Below are 12,894 nucleotides of genomic sequence, written 5' to 3'. Positions count from 1 at the left end.
CCTATTCCACTTGCCCAATAATTTTTCTAGCTTCTTACTATCCTGTTACAAAACTAATAGAAGATAGGGTTATTTGTGCAGACTCTTAGTGCCAACTTTTCATCTTCTTCATAGCTATAAAATTCCCCCAGGAAAGAGATTTATGACTGGTACCACTTCTCAGAATTTTTTGCATTTAATCAGATAAAGGGAGTTCTGAGTAGGTTCCTTTCTACATCTATTGATCCTCAATTGCCTTCTGCTCAAAATAATCCAAAAGTGACATATTTTGGGATGGTATATTCTAACCTCCTTAAGGTCAATAGGAAATGGGAATGGCCATCCAGATCCAGTTTATTTAAAATAAAATAATCCAGTGGACAGAAGAACAAGAGATCTCATACTAAAACTTAACTGCTAGAAAATGGCTTAAAGACCATCATGCACAGCTCATTGTTTTTATAGATGAGGAAAGTAATGTGGCTATAGCTCCCCCCAGATCTTTAGCTAATGGATAACAGAGAAAGAGAAGGTCTCCAGACTTCCAGTCCTACTCAATACTTCAATAATGTCAATTAATCAATCAGGGATTGGCTGGCAAATGTGTCCAACATTGTCACATAGCAGACATGGCCTTCATCCTTGGCACAAACAGAATAGCTGCAGCACTTTCTTTAAAGCACCTGTATCTCTGATACTAAGTGGAATACGAAAGACTGTTCTTATATCAGACATGTTCTAATATACATACTCAATAAATTTCAGACCAAAAATACTCTAGTTTAAAGAAAGAATAGATCTTAGTCTTCTTTTTGCATTAATTCTACAGAAGCAAGTTATAAATGAAAAATCATTCAATGTAAAAAAAAAAAAGTGTGCCTACTTCCTAATCAATGTCCATGAATTCGTTTTGATAACAGCTTGAATATATAGACTCTAAATCCCAATACATGTATCCTTTGATGCTATTGTTCCTTGTATTTGAGGAATCCCAAAGTGCTATCCAGATGGAATTAAGCTCATCAAACAAAAAAGAAAAGAGCATTTGTAGGTTGAGGCTTATCTTCAACTGAGGCCTGTTTCAGAGATTCTTTAAGAATACATTCCCGGAATCGTCCTTGACTCTTTCAATATAAAATTTTAAGTTTTAAGACTATGCTAAACATGAAAAAGAGGGGACTACACTTTGACACTTATTAATACTTCATAGCACCTTTCCATTTCTGTAACTCTGGAATAGCTCCTACTGACTGCGCCCAGTAGGATAGGCACACAAACCAGCATCTGAAGATGTGTAGTTAAATGGGCAGTGCAGCACATTCGGTACGGAGGAAGCTACATAAGCAAATATAGAAATGGAATATCACTAGATATGTTTCAGGTGAGCAAATTCCACCTCCATCTTTGGCTTTGGGGTCCAAGAGATCTGAGCCTGAATCACACGTTTGCCTTCTATCAGGAAATTTACCTCTCTGCCTCAATTTGTTTTATAGAATGGGGATAAGAATAGAACTTGCAGTGTTGTGGCAAAGATAAAATGAAATAAATGAATATAAAGTTCTTAGCACACTTCCTAACAAATAATAAGAGATAAATTAATATAAGCAATTATAACAATTATTATTATTTGCTATAGTAGAGAGTTTATATAGAGAAACAGGATGATATGAGCTAGCTAGTAAGTGGTCAGGTCCAATCATGGAAATATCAGTTATAATGTTTACCATCAAATCTAGTGAAATGGCTATTGAAATCTCAAATATATGCCAGAAAAATGCTCAGAAAACTCAGTTGCACCAATCATAAACTCATCATCATGGGCCCTTAGCCAGGCTCTCTCCTCACTTAGAGAAGTATTGCCTGTGAGAGGAGAAGGAGCCACCTTCATTATGGGAAAACATGCTGTGGATTACTGCTTGGAGGAAGCACTGAATACTAATAAATTTTGCTTCGTGCTCATTAAAATGAAGGCTTGGACCTATTTCTCTATGACAAATAACTATCAAAATCACAAGCATTGTTAAACCACTTTAATGAACATATATGATAAAGGCAGTGAACTGCTCTGAATGTCTCCTAAATAAAAATGATCTGTGTCCCCTAAGTAAAAATGTCATTTTGAAGGCTTCTTTAATGTAGAAAATTTTCTTAAGGAACAAGAGAAGCCCACTGGCTTGACTTGAAGTTACATCTACTCTTGTTGGTTATGTAGTTACTTTAATTCTCAGCAAATGTGTTTATGTATGATGCAATATTCAATGTTTTTATGAAGTCATTCTTTGTATGTCTTTTCCTAGATCCCAGAATACAAGCTCTTCAAGGACAGCAAAACTATACTCTATATTTCTCTACATGCCAAAAAGTACTCATAATAGAGTTCAATGTCCCCACAATGAATGTTGGTTGAATAAATTTCACCTTTATCTAAAAGAGTGAAGTACCCTTCCTAGTCATAATACTAGCTCTACAGGGTAGTTCGCTTGCAGAGATTTTAAGAATTAGTGACACTGTGTGGAAGACCTTGGCTATCAAACAAAGTGAAATAACCTGCAGTTACCAGACACTTAGAAAAGTATTTGCACCAACAGAGTGTCAAGAGATTCATGGGCAGAGGTTGCATAAAATGCACCACTAAGGCCCCCCAGAACTCTGAAATTCTATGACTAAAGATTCTGCCAATGATATTTCACAAATATATATTTTAGCGGTTCTTACCAGATTCTATTTAACTCACTTTTGAAAGGGCATTTAATTGTTTAAGTGAGGTAATTAGTGAGCAAAGTAGTCTTGAATGATTGCAGGTGACAGTACTGTCCTATTACCTTACTAAAAGGCAAGGTGACACCCATTAAAGTAAGGGTGACTGATAATTCTCCTTTATTACTACATTTGTGTTCATATTTAGATACTTTTCATTAATGCTCTTGGGGTCAGTTAAAAGATAAAGGGGAACTCAGCTCATTAATAAAATATAAAAGTTGAGTTTCCAGGCTAATTACTCTCTGCCACCACTAAGGCATTTTAAATCTACACGGATGAGCACGCAAGCAACGAAAAGAGACTGACTGTCTAGAAATGAACCTAGAAGGAGAAGAAAAAATAACAGGCAGGGTAAACAAAGCAGCAGTCCCTGCCAATTCTCCTCTCATCCCAGTGGTACTTTTAACTTATTATTGTTGGCTGATGCTATTCTCGGGTGACTTACTGTTATAAATGCCTCATTGTTTGGTAACCAAAGGGAAAAGCATTCTTATTGCTTATAACCTAATTAAGAATTTTGAAAACAAGGGACGAAGCAAGTAATGATCTTTCTGCATGGGACCTATGCGCTTGGTAACCACTCAAGCTTTCAGAACATAAAGATGTGATCTTTTCCGTCCTTGTGCTTCCTGTGGTGTGCAATGGGGGCTGATACAAGGGAAATGCCAATAGAATCCTCCTAATTGGCTCCCAGCACAAATGGCGTGATCAGTGATCACCACGCAAATCATTAGTCCAGACTCATTTATTTTACTCTAAATGAAAGATCATTCACAATCTGCTCTACCTAAATATCCCGTGTGTGTGTGTGTGTGTGTGTGTGTGTGTGTGTGTGTATGTGTGTGTGTGTGTGTGTGTGTACACACGGGCGTGCGTGTGGGTGTATGTGCCTGGCAATTAAAAGTCTGACCAGATGCTACCCTGAAGCCTTTTCTTGGTAATGTATACTCTTGTTCATTTCCATCTTTTTCCTGACATTGGCAATCTAGTTGAATAGCGATCATTAAGTCTATTTTTTATTCCCGTTTTTAAAAGTTGTAGTATGCATGAATATTTACCTTAACATACTGATAACTGATGAAAATACTACTCTGATAATTTTTTATTAAACAGAAAAGCTAAATCTAGAATGTTACTTGATACTTTCTCATGCTCTGTGGAAGGTAATATTCTATGGGGTAATTGATTATGTTTTATCTGTTCTGCATATTATACTGTTTGAGACAGTATAAGGGTAACATCTGGACTCCATCTTGACCGAAAAAACTCCATCTTAGAGGCCTGACTATGACTCCTTGCTTTCAGTAAAATTCCGTAGTTAAAATGAACCTAACCACATCCTTAAAGGAAAGAATGTATGATGATAACATCTTTCTTAACATCATGTTCTGCAAAATAGTTGTTTCGTCAATTAAGTGGTAACCAGAATGTTTGCACAAGCATTATCTTACAGGCCCTTTGGGTGGTCCACTCACCATGGAAAACAGCTTGTGACTGCCCCAGAATCAACCACCACCAGATGACAATTGTGGGACAACTGACCCCATCTTCATTCCCAAGCCCTACAACCACCCCATTGTCCCTATATAAGCCACCCACAAGAACCCCTCGGGGAGCTCAACTTCTCTTTTCTGGTCGACTCCCTTTGCACATAAATTCCGTCTGCCTGATATTGTACTGAGTTCAATACTCACTTCTATGACATTGAGACTTAAGAACTTGGCAATTAAGGTCCAGTAACATGCTCTCTCTTTGAATAATCTTTCTTTAAGAAAAACTCACTGATTTCCTTGAAATCAACACACACTATGCAACCTTCAAATAGTACCTCTTCTGGGGAAGTTTTCCTGCTATCCTTCCAAATGAAGTAATTTTTTCCTCCTTATGTCACTACTTTTCATTTTTGTCTTCTCCTTTATATCAGTCCATGTTTATAGCACATGATACTAAAGATTAAATGAATAAATGATCTGATGCCTTTTTTCTCAAAATTACCTCCACTTTCAGTATAAGAGAGGCTTAGTACTCTTCGCATTTTTCCTGAAGGTTGAACATAGGGATATCCCAGGTCATCCACAAATCCTGTGATTCTGGGAGTTCTCCTGCTGATTTTTTTCAACTATCATTTGAGAGTATAAATAATGTCTGTTAACAACTCCGTTTCCAGAATACACCTAAGCACCCACTCTGATCCATTACAGCTACTAAACAGCACTGACTACAGGGTTCTAAACAAAATTAATTGTTCCAGTAGGAGAAATGTCTATTGCAACTGGTGGAGGCAGGGGAAAGGAAATGTTATACAATTGAAGGGATAACTAGTCTTTTGCCAAACACTGGAGTCTCCCACTGAAACACCATAAATAAAACATATGTACAAGTAGAAAATATAGTGAGCATTGACAAATATATTAAATTATTTCCAAGCCTTAGACAAGTCTAAGAGTTCCATTAGAGATGTGTGACTAGAGTACTATTAAGTGCCATGCCAATAATATGACCATAGTTGCATAAACAGCATCTCTTAACATTCTTTCTGGAAATAACACTAAAAGCAACCAGAAGAATATTTTAAAATATAAATTCTATTTTAGGCAAAACTAGGAGAAAACGGAGATAAACTGCAGACTCCAAAAGTCTGTGTAGAGAGTCAAAACATTTAGATAAGCAAGTCATGTGAAAGGAAAGAGGGGGAAAAAAATGGAAGCTGGGCACAATGGTGGATGATTTCAGAAAGTGCTGGTAAAATTACACTTCCTGAAAACCAAAGACCCATTATGAAATACAAAAATTGTATCTTCTTTGCAATGATGGCTTTAGAAACTGAGATGGACAGAATGTCACCAAAAGTATTCCTTTACTCAGTTTGATTCAGAGAAGGTGGAGCTAGACAAAGAATCACACCAATTAGCCATCTTTGCAGAAGTAGTGTCTCACTATAGTAACAGAGAAGAGAAGCTTTGGATTGTTATGCCTGCAAAATAACCTTAACCCCTTTACTGCCTTCCATAGAAACTTGCTGATTCAAAAAAATTCAATTAGTTCAATAATAAATAATTACTGATTTATACAAAAATACTAGAGGAAAAACTATATAGAAAAGAAAAGCAAAACTTATCTACAGATTATAAAGTTCATACCAAAAAATTGTTGCCAGACAAAATGAAAATTTTATCCAAATATTTTGCCATGAAATAAAAAAACGTAGTGAAGCCCTGGCGGGAATGGCTCAGTTGATTGGCTGTCATCCTGTGCACCGAGAGGTTGCTGGCTTGATTCCTGGTCAGGGCATTTGCCTGGGTTGCAGGCTCAATCCCCAGCAGTGGGGCATGCTGGAGGCAGCCAATCAATGTTTTGCCCTCACATCAATGTTTCTCTCTCTCCCTCTCCCTTCCTCTCTCCTTAAAAAATCTTAAAAAAAAAAAAAAATCAGTGATGCTATTATGTCAAAATTAAAAGACCATGAATCAGAAATAAAAGAACTCAAGGGAGAAGGGATGAAGTTAAAAAAAAAAAAAAAAGGTAAAATGTGTGCTGGCAAAAACCTGGAAAGAAGAAAAACCAAAATCTTTATAGAAATGAGGGTAAACATGGAAGAAGTACAGAGATAAAAAAGAGACTGTAGAAAACACACTAAGAAACAGGGGATAGAAATTTTAAAAGTAAGTAAAATGAAATTGAAGTAAAGGGAGTTTAAAAAGGATTATAGAGAAAATGGTGGCTACAGATGATAAGCAAAAATGATCTTGTTAACCAAAGGAGAAGTTCAAGCTGTAATAAAGAACAAAAATACATTTATTTGAGCAAAAAGATTGCCATCCGAGAGACACAGATTCAGGTAGCAACCCAGACTATGCTCCAGAGAGAACAAAAACAGGTAAGATTAATAAAGGCAAAAACTGCAAAATATAATTCTTCATACAAATGAAGGATTGCTAGCTAGGTTAACAGGGATTGGTAAATTCCAATATGCAAATGAGGGTGAGGAAACTACAAGGAGTTGGTCAAGTCCTCCTGTGTTCGTGTAGCAGTTGTTCCAGGATATTTATGGTTCAGCCTTGAGCTGAGTTTAGCAACAGGCTTAGTGATGTAATAGCAGCTCTGACACTGAGGCACAAAATGTGTGGAGGCCCTACTTCCCTACTCAGTCTTGTGACTGTCTTACTGTTTTTGCAGTGCATATCCCATATTCTTTTTTCGTTAACAATCTAAATTATACCCCCAAAAAAAGTGAGTACTGAAAGAATAAAATTTAAGCATTAAAATAGCATAGTCACTTTATGACCCAATTAAAAAAGAAAACTTCTCAAAAATAAAATTAGATTCCCCAAAAGGGAAACCTTAAGAATACCCTAGAAAATTTTAAAAAAATACTGAAACAAAAATATTTTAGTCTTTCAGAAAAAATGATCAAGTCTCTCATTAAAAAAAAAAAAAAAAAAGACTGTCACCCTAGCTGGTTTGGCTCAGTGGATAGAGCATCAGCCTGTGGACTGAAGAATCCCAGGTTCGATTTCAGTCAAGGGCACATGCCCAGGTTACTAAGACAAAAATAAACATAGGAATCAGGGTAATAAAATGAATGTAAATGTCATATGCTCTGGAATATACAAATATTACAGCTAATAAAAACTGAAAGAATGTAGCGCACAGAGTATATTAAGACATCTGCACACAACCATACAGTTTGTACAACTCACAGTTGGGAGGGGTATCATCACCTTGACTCTGACATGAAGGGCAGCCCCTAGAGCTCTGTAGACATGATGTGCACAAACATAGGCAATAGTCCCAGCGAGGTTTACCTCATTCAGCTTATCTGTAACAGGTGGTGGTCAAAATATAACATTTAAAGCAATAAATCAAGTTTTAAAAACATAAGCATATTTTTTTTAATATATTTTATTGATTTTTCACAGAGAGGAAGGGAGAGGGATAGAGAGCTAGAAACATCGATGAGAGAGAGACATCGACCAGCTGCCTCCTGCACACCCCCCACCAGGGGATGTGCCTGCAACCAATGTACATGCCCTTGACCGGAATCGAACCTGGGACCTTCCAGTCCGCAGACCGACGCTCTATCCACTGAGCCAAACCGGTTTCGGCAACATAAGCATATTTAACAGGAAAATGGCAAATACAAAATACTAAAACATTGATGTTATTGCTTAAATTCCAGTGCTAAAGAAGCAGGGGGTGGGGGGAACCTAATTTTTTAACACTGAGCAAAATAGGAAAAGTAATAAAATACTGTGTAAACTAATGTATAATTTAAAAATACTCTATAAAGTTATCTCCTAAAAGGTAAATGTTGAGCAATCATCCAAACATAGCTATCAGAAAAAAAAAAATTGTTTGCAAACAAATAAATCAGACCACAGTAAAAACTTCTAAAAATTCATAAACATATAAAATCTAACACAAGACAGATGAAAGGCCAAACAGAACTAATATATCAATAAGTGTAAAAGTGATATAACAAAAGTTACATATATCCTATCTAATAAAGAGGGAATATGTTAATTGACCATCACTACCTCACAAGACTGCGGCACCCATGACCAATAAGGAGAGAATATTCTAATTGACTGCCACACCCTCAAAGATGGTGGGGCCCACAGCCACAAGATGGCGGCGCCCAGTCCCCTCAGCCCCACCGGGGCAGCAGGTGCGGCACAGCCGGGTCCGCCCTCAGGTGGGTCCGGCTGCTCTGTGTACCTGCCTCCAGAGTCCCCCAGTCCCCTCAGTCCCCTCAGCCCCCCAGCCAGCCACCCAGGGCTGGCCCAAGGTGCAGGCAAGCCTCAGATGGTGGGTGCCCAGCTGCCGAGGGCTGCCCAAGGTTCAGGTAAACATGGCCGGCCGAGGCTTGCCCTGCCAGCAGCAGCAGCAGCAGAGGTATGATTGGGGTGTCGCCTTCCCCTGATCACCTGGTCACCTCCTGCCCCTGAGGGCTCCCGAACTGTGAGAGGGGGCAGGCCAGACTGAGGGACACCCCTCCTCCAGTGCATGAATTTTCATGCACCAGGCCTCTAGATATATATATATAAATACAACACTCAGACATTGCCAAAGGACACAAGAGCATGTTATCAGGCTTCCAATACATCTGTATGAGGAACGTGATACCCTCCCCTTCCCAGTGGAACAACCACTTCACTAGTAAAAATTACAAAACTAAAACATTTAAAATCTCTGGAAGTTGACCTAAGGGCATAAAGCAAATCAATAAGCATTTATTCAAGAAAATCTCCTTAATGTCTAAAAGAACAGTGGGAGTCTGTGACTTTTGAGCCATAACCTCCTCCCACTCTGTCCTGGGATATTACAGAATGTCTACTCACATTGAGGCCAAGAGAACGGGAGCTCCGATTTCATCCCAGCAGAGGCAAGTTGCCAGCATCTCCCACCCCAGTCACCAGTCTCCAAGTCAAAAAGTTTAATATGGCATCTCAGATTGTGGAGAAAAGATGAGATATGTCAATAAATGGGGTTTGGACAATTAAGTTAATATATAAAAAAATTAAGTTAGATTCATATCTGACACTACATACCAGAATAAGTTCCAAATAAGAAAAAAACATTAGTAATATAAATAAAAGTAAAACCATAAAAGTAGCATAGAAAAATGTGGAGAAATATTTTTAAAACCTGAAAGTAGTAAAGTCTTTCTATTTCTGAAAACCCAGAATCCATGACATATTAACAATTTACTACATAAAGACAAAATTTCTATATGGTAAAAAATAATAAGCAAAATTAAAAGACATAAATCAAATTGGAGAGCCACATTTGTAACTATATCACAGATAAAGGACTAATGTCTCTATTATAGGACACTCTTCAAAATCAGTAAGGGACAACAATAAACAAAGGGTCCAAAAATATAAACAGAAAGTTTTCAGAAAAATTCAAATGACTCTTTGACAGATGTAAATTCCAGTTATAAAATAAGAAATGCAAATTAAATTTCCCTGAAATACCATTTTTCTTTCACCTTTAGATTGGCAAAAAATCAGTTTTTTTTAATATATGCCATCATGGGGCCATGAAATGTAAAATGTTACTATCTCTGTGGAGGACAAAAGCACCTATCAAGGTTATAAATACATATGATCTTTGACAAAGCAATTTCACTGTAGGTTTATACAGATATAAGTACTTAAATATGTGCAAATGATGCACATATAACTGTATTCATCAAAGCATTGTTAACATTTACCATACCTCAGTAGGGGACTGATTATAGTATGTCTATTCAATGGAATGCTATGTAGTCATAAAAATGTCCATAAACTCTATGTACTGACTGATATGGAATATTGTTTAGAGAAAAGGCAAGGTTTAAAACAACATATGTAAAAAGTGAGAACTTATGGATATACATAAACTAGAGGCCCGGTGCACAAAATTCGTGGGGGGGGGAATTCCCTCAGCCCAGTCTGCACCCTCTCCAATCTGTTTGCCCCTTCCCTGCAGGCCTGGTCACCCCTAACTGCCCTCCCCTGCAGGCCTGGTCCCCCCCAACTGCTCTCCCCTGGAGGCCTGGGCCCCCCCCCCCAACTGTCCTTCCCTGCAGGCCCGGTCTCCCCCAACTTCCCTCCTCTGCCTTATTGTTCTCCTATTCCCTCTGAGCTTTTATTCCCCCTTCCCTTTATTTTGCAAATGTGTACCTTTTGCTACTCCCAGCTCCCTTGTCTTATGGGAATGTAACTTCTACCAGCTCCCTTGTCTTATGGAAATGTACCCTTTTGCAACTCTGTATTCCTGTGTTTTTTCCATGGACCCCTTAAGTTTTCAAAATTTTCTGAACCTGCCTATTTCACCCAAAAAAAAATCCTTTCATATATTTTTATTGATTACAGAGAGGAAGAGAGAGGGAGAGAGAGAAACATCAATGTTGAAAGAGAATCACTGATTGGCTGCCTCCTGCACACCCCTACTGGGGATCGAGCTCGCAATCCGGGCATGTGCTTTTGACCAGAATTGAACCCAGGACCCCAGAGAGGCTAACTGGATGTTTTCTAAGAATAAGTTCAGGAGTTTACCAGTTATTAAACCCATGGGAGAAATGGACTTAATGTTTTCTATCAATAAATATTTATGCATACATAATCTACATGAATTGACTTTGCAACAAGCATACATTTCTTTCAACTTGAAAAAAAATGTAACATTAACCCAAGTAGAAATGCAATTACAGATAATACAATGCACACAGTTACAGCTTAAATTTTAAATGAAGTGTTTTTGCATGCTAGGGTAGACACTGAAGGTCTACTGTGGAGACATGCCCATTCAATCATTTGTATACTATTAAATGATACTTTCCCAGTGAAACAAGAAGCTATTAAGCCTATATTCATATGTTTTCTAATCTATTTGATCAATTTGGCCATGAGAGATTCAGAGATTGAATGTTTCCATGTGTGGCTCTTTGATTTGGTTCACTATTCACATGATGTTGATGCTTAAATGTAGTGTAATGATTTATATAATACAAAATTCAATTACCTAAAGTCTTTGGAACAAAGTTCTGGATAGGCAAAAATTCTAGATAATTGAGTCAGGCATCATTATGAATATTAGATTATATCTATATATAATATAATAGATATTATACACATAATAGATATTAAAAGTCCTGTTAAAGTGTTTGGTTATTTGCATTGCTTGTCTTTTTTACCTATTTTACATTTTTCTTTCCCCTTCATTGCTGTTAGTGCCCCCAGAGAGCAGCATTTTGTCTTATTACTAATTTTCTCATTTTGCATCTATTGTTGACATAGAAATCATATATTAAAGCTTCTTTAAATACTATGTAACCTAAGATTGGGCTCTGAAATAAGAGCTAAGAGAAACTCTTGAATTCATGGGCCTGCCTGAGATTGTAAGGCAGGCACTTAGAAATGTCTGCTATGGCTGTGTACAGGGCTTTGTGCTGACTGTTTTGGGCTACATCTAATAGAAGAATGTGCTCACACATGAATTTGGGCTAGATTAGGCATCACTTTGTAAAAAAAATGCCTATTCTATTTTACCTATACCTTTCTTTTTTGTAAAACAAATATTTTTAAACATATTTTATTGATTTTTTTTCCAGAGAGGAAGAAAGAGGGATAGAGAGTTAGAAACATCGATCAGCTGCCCTCCTGCACACCTCCTACTGAGGATGTGCCCACAACCAAGGTACATGCCCTTGACCGGAATCGAACCTGGGACCTTTCAGTCCGCAGGCTAACACTCTATCCACTGAGCCAAACTGGTTAGGGCTGTAAAACAAATTTTATTAAAATTCATATAAAAATTAAAAGATTAAAAAATTTTTAAGTAAAGAAAAACTAGGAAGTATAAGGCAAAGGGAAAGAAAAGACAGAACCAAACAATGTATGCCAACCAGTTTACTTATAGGGTGGGGCAAAAGTAGGTTTGGTTTACAGTTTTCATATGAAAAAATTATACAATTAATAAATAATAGAAGAATGAACTCTGTATTTTGTGTACTCACAACTGTAAAATTACTTTTGCCCCACCCTGGAGATGAGTAAAAAAATGTGGTCTTATACTCTGCAGTCAGTGCAAAAAAGGTAGCAAAATTCATATCGTCTACTCAGTGTAAATAAAACAATTGCTTCAATAAAGCATATGTTTTTCAGATAGTGAGTCAGAAAGCAATTTTTCCTTAGTTCCTCTTCAAAAAGTCACTGTGGAATGTAAAAAGCATCCTCAACAACTTTACAAGAGACAAGAAGGTGAATTTTACTGGACTGTTTCTATAAAATTCTACAATGTAAGTCAACATCACAACTCAATGGAAAAAAATTCAATAGGGAAAAGAAATGGTTCCAGCTCATTGAAACACATTCAAAACCTAACAGCTGCCTGTCTGTGGCCGCTCCTGGTGGCCTAGTGGCAGTGTCTGTGACAGTGTCAGGTACCCACTTGGTCAGCTCTCAGTGGGCAGTGTGAGTCTACTGAGCTCCTGAAATCACTGAAGAATGTTTTCCTCAAAAAATTAAAAAGGAATTCCCATTTGACCCAGTAATCCACTTCTAGGAATATATCCCAAGAAACCAGAAACACCAATCAGAAAGGATATATGCACCCCTATGTTCATAGCAGCACAATTTACAATAGCTAAGATTTGGAAACAGCCTA

The sequence above is a fragment of the Eptesicus fuscus genome, chromosome 8 (genome assembly GCF_027574615.1).
Source record: "Eptesicus fuscus isolate TK198812 chromosome 8, DD_ASM_mEF_20220401, whole genome shotgun sequence".
Taxonomy (NCBI): Eukaryota; Metazoa; Chordata; class Mammalia; order Chiroptera; family Vespertilionidae; genus Eptesicus; species Eptesicus fuscus.
Note: the sequence above shows the minus strand (reverse complement) of the source record.